The following is a 15908-nucleotide window of genomic DNA, read 5'->3' as shown; positions in this document are numbered from 1 at the left end:
CAACTATACTGAAAAAAGAAAAAAGAACACTTGGAAAGCCTACTGAACCCTCCAGGGTCAAGACAGCCCACCTTCAAACCCCTCCTCCCGCTCTCCATCCTCCCATCCTCGCCCTTTCCTTCCACCCGGGAGAAGGCCAAGGTCGACTCCTAACCCCAGGCGGTGCGCCCCGCCCTGCGCTCTGCGCTCCTGGGCTGGGTCCCCGCCGACGCGTCCCGGCTCCCCCGGTCAGGGTCCCCACGCTCAGCCTCCTGTGCAATTCATTCGCCACTACAGACACCCCGGTTATTCGCCGGTTAATTCCCGGACGCTTTAACGAAAAGCCTGGAAGTTAACCTCACGCCCCGCTCGCACTGCCCGATGGCGCGGCAAGTGGAGGATTCTCGGAAAAGATCAACCGCTGCAGCTCCCGAATCCCGGCAGCCCCTGGCCGGCGGGTGCCGAGCTGACGAGAGAGGAACTTTCTATAACCACTTACTGGAGCACAAAGCCGGAAATTGGTCCTGATGCGGGACCCTGTAGCTTCCTACGTGCTTCTACGGCTTCCAGCCTCGGTGGGACCTCGGTGGAACCTCCAACATGGGGAAATTGAGGCTCGGAGAGGTTAGGGTGCCCCCAAGACAGGCTGCCTGGACGAGACGGAGTCGGGCCGAACCCAGGGTTTACACGTTTTAAATCCCAGTTGGGCGCGTTCTGAGACGCCCGCCTGACCTCCCTGAACTGGGTCAGCCCAGGCGTTCATCCCGCGGAGGGATTTGGCCTTTGACCCGAGGAGGGATTCGGCCTTTGACCCGCCGATGCCCTGCCGGGGAGAGGTCTGGTGTATTTCCCTGGTCTTCATCCTCCCCGGCTTGCGGGGGGCCAGTTTCCCCGCTCCTCTCCTCCCCCTCCTATCCCTCCCACCCCCCACTGAGCTTCCTACAGTTTCTTGGCCAAAGCCTCACCTCTAGCAAGGGAATTCAAATTTGCCTCTTCACTCCAAAGCCTGTGCCTGTATTCCTTCTATCAGTGGTTCTGGAACATTAGTGAGCACCACAGTCCCCTGGAGGGCTTGTTAAAACCAGATTGCCGGGGCTTCCCAGGTGGCGCAGTGGTTGAGAATCCGCCTGCCAATGCAGGGCACACGGGTTCGAGCCCTGGTGTGGGAAGATCCCACATGCCGCGGAGCAACTAGGCCCGTGAGCCACAACTACTGAGCCTGCGCGTCTGGAGCCTGTGCTCCGCAACAAGAGAGGCCGCGACAGTGAGAGGCCCGCGCACCGCGATGAAGAGTGGACCCCGCTCGCCGCAACTAGAGAAAGCCCTCACACAGAAACGAAGACCCAACTCAGCCATAAATAAATAAATAAATAAAATTAAAAACAAACAAACAAACAAACAGATTGCCAGGGCCCACCCCCAGAGCTCCAGAGGTCTGGGGTTAAGGCCGGAGAACGTGCATTTCTGACAGGTTTCTGGGTGCTGCTGGCCCCGGAATACATTTTGAGAACAACTGCTGTATATGCTGCGGTGATGCTGAATTCCTCTGTTCATAACGTCTAAATACTGTGCGTCCTCCCAGACTAAAGCCCCTTAAAGGCAAGGAAGCCAGTCTTCTCTGTATATTCCCAGCACTTGCCACAAGGCTCTGCAGACAACAAGTCCCCATAAATATTTGGGCTTAATCATGATTGCTGAATATGTCGCCATTTACAGAGGTTTAGTGCGTGCCTGCTGCTTTTCTGGGCGCCTTAAGAGTAGCAGTTTATTTAATATGAGCAACGACCCGGGAAGGTAAGACACGATCTCCCGTTTTACTGATGCAAAAACGGAGCCACAGAATCGGGGTGCCAGACACTGAGATGGAGAGAAAGGAGACTCAGGGGAAGTCTTCTTCGTGGAAGCCAGGGTCTCCCAAGAATCAGCAATCTCTGTCTTCCTCTCTGCTAACCCAGGGAAACCGTCTTAAAGGGAGGGTTGGGGAAGGACAGGCTCTCCTGGCAGGTGACGGTAAAAAATAGGCAGCATCACCATCAAGGGAAGACCTGGGCCTCCAGAACCGTCACAGCCTAGAATGTGTGCCCCTCACACCCCTAACACCTGCCTGTGGTGTTTTGGCCAATCCATCCACGTACCTGAGGCTGGGAGAGACCCAGTGCCCAAAACGCCATACTTTCTGCACTGGAGTCCCCCCATCCCACCCTCTGCCAACCTTTCCGAAGGCTCCAGAGTCAGAGCTGCGGGGTCTCAGATTCCGGTGGGTTCCACAGTGTAGGGTCAAGAGAGATACCTGTCCAGCCAGTGGAGGACGGGTGAAGAATCTAGGCCTTCTAGGCACAGCCATAGCCTCACCTGGAAGAAAACTTGTCACCCAGCTGACACAGGGTCAGGGAAGAGCTGAGAACACCCCTATCTTACAGCCTCCAGGTAGTTGTGGCGCCCAAGCTCCTGTGTTCAAACTGTATTTTGTCCCTGAGTTCTACACACAGCTCAGTGTTCCTGGGCCACATCGTAAAAAGATTTACAAGATGATGTTAAACTGGCAGTAAAAACAATTAACTTTAATGGCACCTTGGGTGGATGTCTGGGTGGGACTGAGGGAGGGCCCATGCTTCCTCCTTTCCTGACCGGGAAGCCAGGTGAGAGAGAGGACCTGCTTGCTGTCAGGCAGCCCTTTGGGTTCAAAGGTTCAAGGTTAAATCAAAAAGAAGGGGGCTTCCCTGGTGGCGCAGTGGTTAAGAATCTGCCTGCCAATGCAGGGGACAAGGGTTCGAGCCCTGGTCCGGGACGATCCCACATGCCGAGGAGCAACTAAGCCCGTGCGCCACAACTACTGAGCCTGCACTCTAGAGCCCGCGAGCCACAACTGCTGAGCCCGCACGCCACAACTGCTGACGTCCATGCGCCTAGAGCCCGTGCTCCGCAACAAGAGAAGCCACCGCAATGAGAAGTCCGCGCACCGCCACAAAGACCCAACGCAGCCAAAAATAAATAAATAAATAAAATAAATCAATTTATTAAAAAAAATCAAAAAGAGGACTGGACTAGGGGGCCGGAGGAGAAGAGTTCATGTCCCACTTGACAGTTCCCAGCTGAGTGATCCTGCACACGCCCCTTAACCACTCTGACACTCAGTCTTCTCATCTATTAAATGGGAATCTGTCGAATGGAAATGTGTGAAAAACCTTTTCAAATGGGAACTTGTAAAAAAAATAAATAAATAAATACAAGTCTCCTTCTCAGGGTTGTGAGGATCGCAAATGAGATTTATTTGGAAAGGCATCCCGTATGCCTGACATTTGGATGTATGTATTAAGCCTATATGTGAGTGTGCATGCGTAATGAATGTTAGTTTCTGGAGGATCCAGGCTCCCCGGGGCATAAAATGAAGGGGAAAGACCAGGCTACTGCAGAGGCCAGAGCCCCCTGGTGCAGAATCCCAACTTAACCAGCGTCACTTACATGTAGGTTTCCTGCTAAAATTGACTTGCTTGTCCAGCCAGTGACCTCGGAAGCGACCCCCTGCTCAGGCAGGCTGCAGCCCCAGGCTTTGAAACTGACCTGGATTTCTAGAAAGCTGGCAAGGAAATGAGAGTGGCTAGAGGGCGGGGTGGGGGCGGGGGGGCCTGGGGGGAGGGTTTCTGCCTCCCATGTGCCCTGCTCCAGTCCGGAAAGCTCTAATTCTGCAGGTCTCCCTGGCCTGCAGACAATTAACTGTCCATTTCAGAGAGACCTGTGTGTCTGTGTGTGGCCCTCTCCACCAACGAGGACCAGGGAGACATGCCCCAGCAGAGGGTCGGCCCAGGGAAGGAAATCGCCCATTGGCCTGTTTCTCTGCTTTGGGAAATCAGTGGGGAAATGCAAGAGGGAAGTTAGGCTCATCCTCTATCCTCCTCTCCCAGGGGCCAGCTCTACATGCTGCAGAAGAGGCTGGCCCTGCCTGAGACCTGCATCCCTCCCTAGGGCCTCCTCAGGTCCCATCCATGAGGCCCCTGGCTCTGCCCCTCTCTGGGTCAGCCACCTAAGGTCTCATCACCAGACTCATTTGCTCTGGAACGAAACCACTGTCATCAGTCTCAAGGAAGCCATCTGACATCAGAGTGTGCACCCTGCCTTCTTCACCACTGGGTGCCTAGTTCCATTTATTTTGCACCCCTCTCCCCCAGCAGACGTATTTCCCCCTGCTTATTTCAGGCAGTGTTTAAAAAAACAAAAAAGTTAAAAAGTTGGAATGATGGGGAATTCCTTGGCAGTCCAGTGGTTAGGACTCTGTGCTTTCACTGCCGAGGGCTTGGGTTCAATCCCTGGTTGGGAAACTAAGATCCTGCAAGCCACACGGCACAGCCAAAAAAAAAAAAAAAAAGGTGGAGTGATGATCCAGAGTTAGGTGGTGTGATGGTTAATTTTATGTGTCAACTTAACAGGCTAAGGGATGCCCAGAGAGCTGATAAAACATTTCTTCTGGGTGTGTCTATGAGGGTGTTTCTGGAAGAGCTTAACATTTGAATCGGTAGAAGGGGTAAAGCAGTTGGCCCTTACCAGTGTGAGTGGGCTTCCTCAAATCCACTGAGAGCCTGAATAGAACAAAAAGGTGGAGAAAGGGCAAATTTGCTCTTTGTTTGAGCTGGGACATCTATCTTCTACTGTCCTTGGGCATTGATACTCCTGATTCTCAGACGTTTGGACTTGGACTGAATTACACCACCATCATTCCTGATCTCCATTGAATTGGGTTTGATTTCTTGCTGCCAAAAATAAAACTTATAATGGATACACCTGTTCTGTCTCACAGAGTGATCTTGATTGGGGTATCCTTAGGGTGGCCTCTTCAATAAACATCCTTTGGCAGAGTTGGTGGGAGTGGGGGATGTCTTTCCTCCAGAAATGCCCTAGTTCTATTTCCCCATTGGGTATCCAGGTTTGATTTTAGGCCTGGATTCTATTCCAGCAAACGATGCAGGCTACTCTAAGTCTAGGTCATAAAAGACCATTCAACTCCCATTTGATTCTCTTGTTCTAGGTGTTCAATCTCAAGATAGTCTTACTTGGAACCCAGTCACCATGATGTGGGGAACCCCAAGCTGCAGGAAGATGCCATGAGGAGCTGTTCCGATCGACTGTCCCAGCTCAGTCCAGCCTTTGAGTCATCCAGCACCAGTGCCAGACACATAAGCGAAGCAGCCTCAGGTGTTTCCAGGCCCCTAGATGTTCAAATTACTCCCAGCCATTCAGGTCTTCCAAGCTGAGGCCTCAGGCATCATGCAGCAGAAACAGGCCATCCCTACTGTGCCCTTTGGGTCCAAATTCCTGACCCACAGAATTTGTGAGCATAATAAAGCAGTTGTCTTTAGGCCACTAAATTTGGGGTGGTTGGTTATGGAGCAATAGAAAACCATGCAAATGTACAATGCCCTTCACCAGTCTGAGCCTCAGTTTTCCCATCTGCAAAATGTGGATATGAACACCTTCCAAAGGTGATCCTGGGAGTGAATGTGCTCATACAAATAGCAGATGACCAGGCACATATGCCTATTGGACTTAAGAGGTTAGAACTGTTCAGACAGAGGCTGGGAGCATAGGTGGGGCACCCTGAGATTCTCGACACCCAGATTACCTGCTCCCTTTTACCATACCCAGAAAGAACCAAATCAGTGCTTCAGCTAGCTCTCACATCCAAAAAGAAGCCCACAAAATATACACACCCTGCCACCATCAACTTCCCTTTCCATGCCAATCAAAGAATTAATTTCCAGAAAGCAAGACTGCCAGCAGCAGAAATAAATCACAACTGGGCAGGAGATGAACATTTTCCAAAGAGAAACAATTTAGCAAAAATCTCTCCCCCCTCCCACCCTCTCCAAACCAATAACAATTCGATTATTCAGCCGCCACTATAAATGATGAAGCAGCCACATGGCATCCCTGAGTGAGGAGGAGGAGGAAAGGAGATGACGACCAGCCAGAGGGACATACTAAGAAGCCAAGGGAGGTAACCCTCCCCAGGACTGGGGGAAGGAATAACAGCTGTCATCCTCATGGTCATTGGCATAACACTTTGTTACATGAGGCTCTTACATCCATTATTGCATCTGACCCTCTGAGACAGCTTAAGGGGTTGACTGAGGTGATGTAATCCATCCCCGTTGAACAGATACAGGACATGGCGCTCAGAAAAGCATTCAGCTGTGATAGAAAGAGCACCCAATTTGGAGGGAGAAGAAGTTGATTTGTCCGCTTATTCCACGACTGTTTTCAAAGCCTATTAGGTAGTGGGCACAAGACCAGGTTCTGGGGATACATCAATGAAGACAATAAACCAAAATGCCCATGGAGCTTAGATTTTGATATGAAGAGAACTATAATTAAAAAAAAAATAAATAAACAGGGAATTCCCTGGCTGTCCAGCGGTTAGGACTCAGCGCTTCCACTGCAGTGGGCAGGGGTTTGATCCCCGGTCGGGGAACTAAGATCCTGCATGCCGCAGGGTGCAGCCAAAAATAAATAAATAAATAAAAATCAACACAATAAGTAAGGGCATTAAATGCTCTTAAAAGGCAAGGAGGGCTATGATCAAAGCAAGTAGAAGGGAAGAAGAATGGGGAGGAAGAGGGCTGCAGTTTTGGATGGGGTGGACCGCAAAGGCCTCCGTGAGAAGGGAGCATATGCGCAAAGGCTTGCAAGATAGGAGGGAATGAGTCTCACAACAGTTTGCTGGGGAAGGAAATAGCCAGCTCAAAGGGCAGAGGTGGGAGCATGCCTGCGGGTTCTAGGACCAGCAAGGACATCAGTGTAGCAGAAGCAAGGAGAAAGGGAGGAGTAGACAAGGAGGTCAGAGAGGTAAGAAGGGGCCCACTCAGGCCAATGTAAGGACTTTGGTGTTTACTGTAAATGAGGTGGGAGCCATGGCAGGATTTAGAGCAGAGGAGGGACCTGACCTGACAGAGGCTTTCGGAGGATCCCTCCAGCTATTGTCGAGAACAGCCTATAGCAGGCAGACTAGCTAAGAGGCTGCTGTGGCGACCCGGGTGACGATGATAGTGGCTTAGACCTCAGTGGCAAAGGCAGATGTGAGAAGAAGGGGTTGGGGACTTCCCTGGCAGTCCAGTGGTTGAGACTCCATGCTTCCACTGCAGGGGGCACGGGTTCGATCCCTGGTGGGGGAACTAAGATCCCACATGCCACACAGCCAAAAAAAAGAGAAGGAGGAGGAGGAGAAGGAGAGGAGGAGGAGAAGAAGAAGAAGTAGTTGGACTAAGAATGTATTTTTGAAGATAGGTCAGTAGGACCTCTGCCTGCTTTGTCCCAGCATCTAGAACAGTGTCTAGCACCTGGTAGATGTTCAATAAATAGTTGTGGAATGAATAAATTGGGCTGTTGGAAAAGGTCTCTTAAAGGAGATGAGCTCAAAAGCTGAGGTTTAAAGGATGAGTAAGACACGAATAAAGAAAAGGGACAGGGGATCTAGGAAGAGGGCGGCCCCAGTGATTCTTGCCTCCTGGTATTCACACCATGTAGAGTCTCCTCCCACATCAGATAGGGCCAACCTGAACAGCGAATAGGATATGCAGAAAGGATGGAGTGTGTCTTCCAAGGGTAGGTCATAAAAGACATTGTAGCTTCTGTGTCGCTCCCTCTTGAGTCTCTCACCCAGGAGGAAGCTGGCCTGTTGTCATAAAGACACACAAGCAGCCCATAGAGAGTCCTTGGAGGGAAACCGAGGCCTCCAGCTAACAGCCAGTACCAATTTATCATTTGTGTGAATGAGCCATCTTGCAATTGCACCCTATGGCCCCAGTCAAGCCTTCTGATGACTGCAGCTCCAGCCAACATCATAACTGCAACTTCATGAGATCTTGAGCCAGATCTATCCGGCTAAGCCATGTCCAGATTACTGACCCAGCCTTAAGTTTGGGGTAATTTATTACACAGCAGTAGCTAACTGATACAATGCCCATATCTGAGGGGAAAAAAGAGACCAGGATGGCTTTACCTTTATGTATGTGGGAAAGAGAAGCAGGAGATAAGGACCAAGGACTTAGCAAAGACCAAATTGTGGAAAGCCTTGCTGGGCACATGGAGGGGTTTAAATTGTACTTTAATTGCCCTGGGAAGTTATGGGAGAATTTTTTTGTAGGGGAATAACATGACCTAGATTTACACTCTCAAGATCCCTGTGGCTGGTATTCTGAGAACTGAGAGGAGAGAAGCACAAGGAGAAACCAGGAAACCACAAGGAAGCCAATTCCACCACTTACTAGGTGAGTCACCTTGAGCAAGTTTATCTCTACACCTCAGTCTCCTCATCTGTTAAATGGGTACCATGGTCCCTAGACTTAGTAGCAAAGATTATGAGATGATATATGACAGGTGCTTCCAGGGGTGCCTGCTTGCAATACGTGTTCTGCAAATCTCAATTCATCCCTGCCCCCTGCCCCTCCTGTAAAAACAAATTCCCTCAGGTACCCCCAAACCATAGAATTATTTGTGTTCGAGTCCTAGGAACTGACAGATTACAAAACAATCAACAAGCTCAGCCATCACTGCCACACTGGGTGCCTTCTGAGTGTCCGGCACCGTGCCAACCTCTCTCCCTGCGCTATCTCATCCATCCTCCCTGTCACGCTCTGAGGCCAGTAATTACTATCACGGCATTAACTTCAGAGCCTCTGTGCTCTTAGATTCCCATGATGTCACATCACAAAGCAGGTCTCAGCTGTCACTTCCGGTCCCCTAGCAAAGAGGCCACAGGGACTGTAAGGACTGGAGGAAATCCTGGTCTTGATACAGAATTCTGCCCCTTGAGTGGACACTGGAAAAAGAAGATCCTGCCTCAGTGACCTGTCTGAGCTGGAGCTCATCACCTCCTCACTCTGATGTCCCCAGCTGGACTTATCTGTCCTGCCAAAGGCAGTGAAGAAGAGTGGGGAAAAGCACAGCATCTAGAACAGTCCAAGTGGATCCAAAGCCCAGCTTTGCCACTTGCTAAAACGTGTGACTCGAGGGAAGTTGTGCAATCTCTCAATGCCTCATTCTCCCCATCTGTAAAATGGGGGTAATGGCTGCACCCCCCCCCCCTTTTTAGGGCAGACCTAAGCAAGAAGTTATTTGTATTTGCAAGATGCTTGGGCCTGACAGCCGCTGCTCTGCTGATAAGCTGGCCCAGCCTCCCGTTTGCCTCCCTTCCCCCAGCCCATTGTAGGTAGTCAGTAAAGGGTTTACCCCAGCCCGGCAGGACTTGGGCCTCCATCCCGGTCCTGCCATTTCCTAGGTGGGTGGCCTTGGGCAAGTTCAATCTCTAAGCCTCTGTTTCTTGATCCATCAGAAGGCATGGGAATACCCACCCCCCAAAGCTCTGTGAAAGTTAGAAACCGAATATATCAAGAGCTCATCGCAGTGCACAGCACATGGAAAGTATCCGATGATATATGAATTCCATCATTTTTTATTTTGTGCTTCTCCAACTTGGTGAAAGAGTATCCACTTTAGGGCCTCTCTGTTGTTTTCTCTGATACACATTGTCTGTCTTCCGTGATGGAAGAAAAAGAGGAGGAGTAGGAGATAAAGGAGAGGAAAAAGAACGACCAATCCCTGTGTGCCTAATAGGCGTCTGGCATTGTTCTAAGTGCTATACATGGACATTCTATTCGATTCTCATTATAATCCCCCATTTTACAGATGATAAGACTGAGACCCAGAGAGGTCACAGGACATCCTCAAAGTCACACAGCTGGGAAATAATAAAATCAACAGATTAAGCGAATAAACACTACCTTTAAAATAAGACTCCCATTAAAGGGGGACTGGAGAGTGGCTGGAAGACACACACGCTCCAAATTCCTCTCCAAGTGCGACAGCGACACACTTGAGCCTATCTGGGTGCTGACAGGTGGAGAGAGTGTTTTGTGCAGGGCTTGGTGAGCACGCAGCGGTTCCAGGAAATTCCCAGCGCATCTACTAAAAGGCACCCAAGAGTCCCCTTTCTTTGAGGAAAACAGTCTCAAGGTCACTGGATGTGTTTGTCCCAATCGGAGGGTCAAAGAGGACAGGGGTGGGGTCAAGTCTGTGCTGCTTATTCTCTACCCCCTGCCCCTCCACACACACAGATCCACACTCCATCTTGTCTGCTCTGCCCGGTACCCAGGGAGTGACCCCTGCAGATACATCACCAGCTCCTTGCCCTCTCACTTTCGGTTACGCTCAGCTTCTGGGCAGCACAGGCAGCAGCTAGGAGGGAGAGTGGATTAAGAGGTCCTGTCGGGGTGTCTATTCCCTGCCCCTCCCTGAAAGTGACCCGCTGTGACTGGGGCTTATGCTGGAAAGCCCAGCTCCACGTTCCAGCCCTCGCTGGCTCCATACACCTCCGCCTGGCCCCTGCAACCCTAAGGGGGGTGACGGCTCCCACTGTTGCTGGCCCCAGAGAACTTTAACATCCTTTGTTGGTCTCCTTAACCCTGCTCACCACCACCACCACCCCCTGCCATAAATAGCCCTTGTATTGAACTCCTCCTGGTTGAATTGTCTGGAATGAAATCTGTTTCCTACGAGGACCTTGCCTAATCTAAAGTCAGGGGTGGAACTAATCAGAAGGGAGATCCTGGTTTCTAATTGTCTCTCCAAAACCTATCGCAGGTGAAGGTAAAGTAGAAGAAGTCAAAAGATCTTTCATGGCCTCAGACACCGCCTCTCTCCAGCTCTCTTCAGACAAGCTCAGGCCAGTGTAAAGAACAGACTAAATCTGGTTGCTGTATCCAGAAGGACCTTAGATCAAATCTTGCCTCTGTCACAGCCTGGCTATGAGGCCTTGGACATGCCACTTCACTTCCCTGAGCCTCAATTTGCTCATCTGTACAATGGGAATAATGTCCACCTCATAGGATTGTTGAATGGACGGGATAGCAGATGGAAAGCAAATCACATAGTACCTAGTACCATCATAGGTGCTCAGTAAATTCCTAGTCTCCTTCTCACCTCCTTTCTCTAACTTCCCTCTTCCTTTACCTAAATTCCTCTCCTTGACCCAATCAGTAAGGAGGCAAGGAAAAAAAAAAAACCATCATCACATCAACACCTTAGGATTGCGTCATGGCTCATCAAGAACTTCCAGGGCTGCTGTTTCATTCCTTTAGGCAAGTTGAAACTCTTAAGAGGTGAAAGGACGCAGCTTACGAGTGTCTCCAGCCCACTGGCTCAAGAGCATGCTCGAAGACATCAGCATTTAGATCAAAAAGCCAGAAAAATCAGGATTTCTAGAACCCAGAAAAACCTCAATCACCCACTCTGATCAGTTACTCATTGCTCTGAAATAAACCACCCCCAATGTAAAGGCTTCAAAGGATAACGGCATATTATTTCTGGTGGGTGGGCTGGGGGGGAAGAGTCTGATACCTCCTCCATACCTCTGGAGCTTGGCAGCAACAGCCAAAGGCTGAGACCTGTCTCCTTCACACGTGTTCTCAAAAGTCAGGAGTCCAGCTGTAACTTCTTCCCCTGGCACCTGGACCACAACACGGTGAGAACAGAACTCGTTGAAGGCCCACCCTCAGATGCATGTGGCATCATGTTTACCACATCCTATTGGTCAAAGCAAGTCACAGGATCAGCCCAGGTCCAAGGGGAGTGGGAGGAGCGGCAAAAACAGTGCAAAGGACTGTGGGAGGAATTTTTGCGAACGTCCTTGAAATCCACCAATCCATCTTCTGGTCCTCCAACAAGGCTGGCATCCCAGCTTTGCTATCCCTCACTGATAGCTTCAGTTCACTGAAAAGTCTCATCTCAGATTTATGCACCTCTGAAGGCCGTGAAGAATTCATCACTATGACTCATATGGGCAACGTGGCAGTTCAGCCTACAGTCTAAGCTCAGTCCACCCTCATCATGACACGACAAACTCCGTGCTTCTCCGTAACTCAGGTTAAACTTCCAGGCAAACAGTCTTTTGAGTCAGGAACTATATAGCTCTCTCCATTTGTAGATGAGGAAACTACAGCCCGGAGAGGTTGAGTGACTTCCCTCAGATGACACAGAGAAAAAGAGAAATTGAACCCAGGCCAGCTCCAGGGTCTAATCTCTTTCTCTCCTCCCTTTAAGCACTTGAGAGTCAGGAAATCACAGTTCTAACTCTGCTTCTCCCATGGGGAGGGAGCCTCGCTTTCCCCCATCTGCTGGTGAAGTTGGTCCTCGCCTCCCCACACCTTTCTCCCAGGTGTGCTGTGAGCACTAATGAGTTAACGTGTCTAAGAGCCTACAGAACCTCGCATGAGATATAATTACAGAGAATTACCATCCACGGTCTTCTGGGAAGGATTTTGTCACGGAGTAGGTAAATAAATTATATCCTGTGGTTCACCCTTCCCACGGGCTGATTAACTCTTCCAGAGAACGTTCCCCAGTGGTTGAGGTGATGGAGCCCCTTGCCAGCCCAACCTCCCACAACTTGGGGCTCCCTTCTGTCTCCAAAGACACCCTGGGCGGCTCTCAGCCTAGAAACACATCTCCTCTCCGATCTGATTCTTCTCAGGGTGAATCCAAACCCCTTGTTGGAAGCCCACGTGGGTCCCTCCAGCTCCAGCCCCAGGTGAGCAGGGTTCTAAGAGTTAACTAACCATCCTCTGCAGAATTCCTGGGTAAATACCATCCAGGCTGCCAGATTTATTGCCTTTTAATGTCTCCCGTGTGGTTCCATTAGCCCTTCCTTCTGATACCTCTATCTTTTCCATCTGACTTCTCTCCACCCATACTCCATAACCCCGGGTTATGGATTTTCCCATTAACTCCTGCACTGAGGTCTGGGCATTAAAAAAATCAATGGGCTCCCCCACTTACCCACACCCCTCCCCCCCACACCCCGGCATCCAAATATTTACTTAGATCCTCCTTATCTTTTCCCGAGCATCTCACTGCTTCTCTCATTTTCTCCCACAAGCTGCCAATCTCTCCTCTCCCACTTCTGAGAACTTCTCAGGAGAGCCATGACCGCTCGTTAAATTGACCTCTAACTAGGCTGAGTCATCAGCCCCTGCCCTGAACCCCTTCTTTTTGTTTGTTTCAGTTTAGCCAATGCATGCCCTGAGCTACTGTCCCTAACCTAGCTCGCACCGGTTCCACGGCCGGCCACTGACCTCCGTTATGTAAAACCTTCCGTGATTTGCCTTCGCTGGAGAACACCGCCCTAACTGCTAAGCCCAGAGTTCCACAGGCTGCTGCAGGATTGTCTAATGGCACTAACCTGTCACTTCCTCCCCTTGTGACCTTGGGTAAGTTACTCGACCTCTCTGTGCTTTAGTTTCCTGATCTGTAAAACAGGTGGATGACAGTACCAACTTCCTTGATGGTGGAGGTGGGTGAGGCTAGGATTAGACTTGTGCTATGCGTCCAGTGTTTGACACAGCACAGGGTAAGTCCTCAACTTATCTTAAGGCTCAATAAATATTAATCCTCATTATTTGCCAACCAGCCAGGCACTCACGCCCTCACCCTTCCTGGTTCATACCATCAAACAATTTGCCATCCTCTAAACATTTTCATGCCCCTATCCACCTTTCTGTATGCTATTCCGTCCATCTTGAATATATCTCTTCGCCTTCAATCTGACCTGGAGAATTCAGCTCACCTATACGGTCCAGTTCAAAAGTGTCCTCCAAGCAAAGCATTCCTCAATGACCCCAGAGTTCATCATTCCCTCCTTCAAATCTCCACAGCTTTTCATGTTCTGACACTAGAACCTTCAAGACTCAGCCCAAGGATCACTCACTCTAGAAGTCTTCCCTGGCACTGTGTAGCAGACTCCAAGGGCCTGGCATGTACTTGAATGAATGAATGGTGAACGCAACCAACTCAATCTTATTTTCAGTCACCTTTGTTAATGTGCTGTTATGTACATATTTTTCTTTATTTGTTTCATGTCTTTATTCTTTCCTTCTGTATTGGCCTTTTAGACCATTAAGCTGTTTGTCTTAGACTTAAAATATTTTTAACCTGGAGAAATTGTGTTCAACCCCTTCGTTCATTGATTCATTCAACAAAATGTACTGAGTGTCTACTACATGCCTGGAAAGGCTCTGTGCTAGGAACTGGGGATACAGTGTGAATCAAACAAAAGGGTTCCTGAGCTCACAGAGCCTTAGGGAGGAAGACAGATAACGATTGAATCATCCCATAAAGGTACAACTCTGATAAGTGCCATGAAGGGTATAGAATAGAGGGTTTATACCTAACCTGCAGGGTCAGAAAAGGCTTCTCAAGAGAAGTGAGCTTTGAGCTGAGATCCGAAGGATGAGTAGGAGTTACTCAGGTGATGAGGGGAACACCCAGGGCCTGTGGAAGAGGAAGTGTGGCAAGAAGAAGTGGTGAAAATCAGAGTATCTTGTATCAGTCAGCTACTGCTGTGAAACAAGCAACCACAAAAACCTCAGTGGCATCACCAAGAAGCATTGGTTTCTCATGTGTTTTCAGATTGGATGATCTTGGCTGGACTCAGCTAGGCTTCTCAACTTCAAGCTGCCAGTTTGACAGGGCTTAGCTCCCAAACATAGGTTGTGGTCCAGTTGGCTCCATTCATGTGTGTTCACTCTGGGTGGGAGCCAGGCTGAAGGGGCAACAGCTATTCAGGGAAAGCTCTTCAATCAGTGGTAACTGACACACAAGAGGACAAGTGGAAACATGCAATGCCTCTTAAGCCCTGGGGTCAGAATTACCCGCTGTCATTTCTGCCCACTTCTTTTTTTTATTATTAATTTTTATTGGAGTATAGTTGCTTTACAATGTTGTGTTAGTTTCTATTGTACAGTGAAGTGAATCAGCTCTACATATACATATATCCCCTCTCTTTTGGATTTCCTTCCCATTTAGGTCACCACAGAGCATTGAGTTCCCTGTGCTATACAGTCGGTTCTCATTAGTTATCTCTTTTATACATAGTAGTGTATGTATGTCAATCCCAATCTCCCAGTTCATTGCACCCTCCCCCCATACCTTGGTATCCATATGTTTGTTCTCTACATCTATGTCTCTATTTCTGCTTTGCAAATAAGTTCATCTGTACCATTTTTCTAGATTCCACATATAAGCAATATTATACAATATTCGTTTTTCTTTTTCTGACCTACTTCACTCTGTATGACAGTCTCTAGGTCCATCCATGTCTCTGCAAATGGCACAATTTCATTCCTTTTTATCATTTCTACCTGCTTTTGATTGGTTGAGGTAGGTCACATGACCAAGCCCAAGGACCAAGTTCAGGGAAGTTACCTTAATCTTAGATGAGTGAAACCACCAAGACACAAGGCAAAGAGCATGGATACAGGGGTGTGAAGGTTTGGGGTTCAATAATTCAATCTACCACAAGGCAAGAGCAGAAAATAATGACTGAGAACTTGAGACAAATTGAGGTGGAGAAGACCTCGCGGGTCTATTGAAAATTTTTGGTCTTTCTCTTAAGAACAATGGAAAGCTATTGGAAATATATGTAGCATGACAGTGATTTGGACTCTGAAGTCATCCTCTGGCTGCTGTAAGGAAGCAGATTGGACAAGGACACGAAATGATAAAAATTCCACATGTCTGATAGCTTTCAATCCTGCGTGTGTTTGAATGTGTGTGACTGTGTGTTTATGCCGCTACATTTACACACCCAGTTCTTTCTCGGAGAGGTGATGCCCTAGGATTTATCACTGCACACATCTTAAGAGCAGCTTCTCTGTACATTGACTGGTACAGCAACTCTACTACTCCATCTCTCAAGCTCCCTGAGATTCACACTTTTACGGCAGGGAGAGCAGGAAGATTTCCACATGTTTTACAAGTGTCCATTTATTTCACTCCCGAGAGGTGTCTCCCTTATTGTTGTAATCGCCATCATAACAATACCAGTTTCCAAACATTCTGTATTTTAAGTTTGCAGAGGATTTTATCCACGGGCCCCAGGAGATAGC

At 49.1% G+C, this 15908-nt stretch overlaps 2 long non-coding RNA genes across 3 annotated transcripts in view; one reads left to right on the top strand and one right to left on the bottom strand.

Annotated features, from left to right (window-relative positions):
• Positions 1-15908, bottom strand: part of LOC309639538 — a 168406-nt gene that overhangs the window by 122291 nt on the left and 30207 nt on the right. The window contains exon 1 of one of the 2 annotated variants that reach the window (XR_014251718.1): positions 479-2251. The exons of the other annotated variant lie outside the window; for it this stretch is intronic. This is a non-coding gene — a long non-coding RNA (uncharacterized lncRNA). Of the gene's footprint in view, positions 1-478; positions 2252-15908 lie in introns of those variants that run through there. 2 annotated transcript variants of the gene reach the window in all.
• Positions 2398-15908, top strand: part of LOC309639542 — a 34161-nt gene continuing 20650 nt past the window's right edge. Inside the window, exon 1 of the long non-coding RNA XR_014251722.1 lies at positions 2398-13232. This is a non-coding gene — a long non-coding RNA (uncharacterized lncRNA). The remainder of the gene's footprint in view (positions 13233-15908) is intronic.

Source organism: Balaenoptera physalus (genome assembly GCF_965194825.1).
Source record: "Balaenoptera physalus genome assembly, chromosome: 12".
Lineage (NCBI taxonomy): Eukaryota > Metazoa > Chordata > Mammalia > Artiodactyla > Balaenopteridae > Balaenoptera > Balaenoptera physalus.
This window is presented reverse-complemented; position numbering and strand designations above follow the sequence as displayed.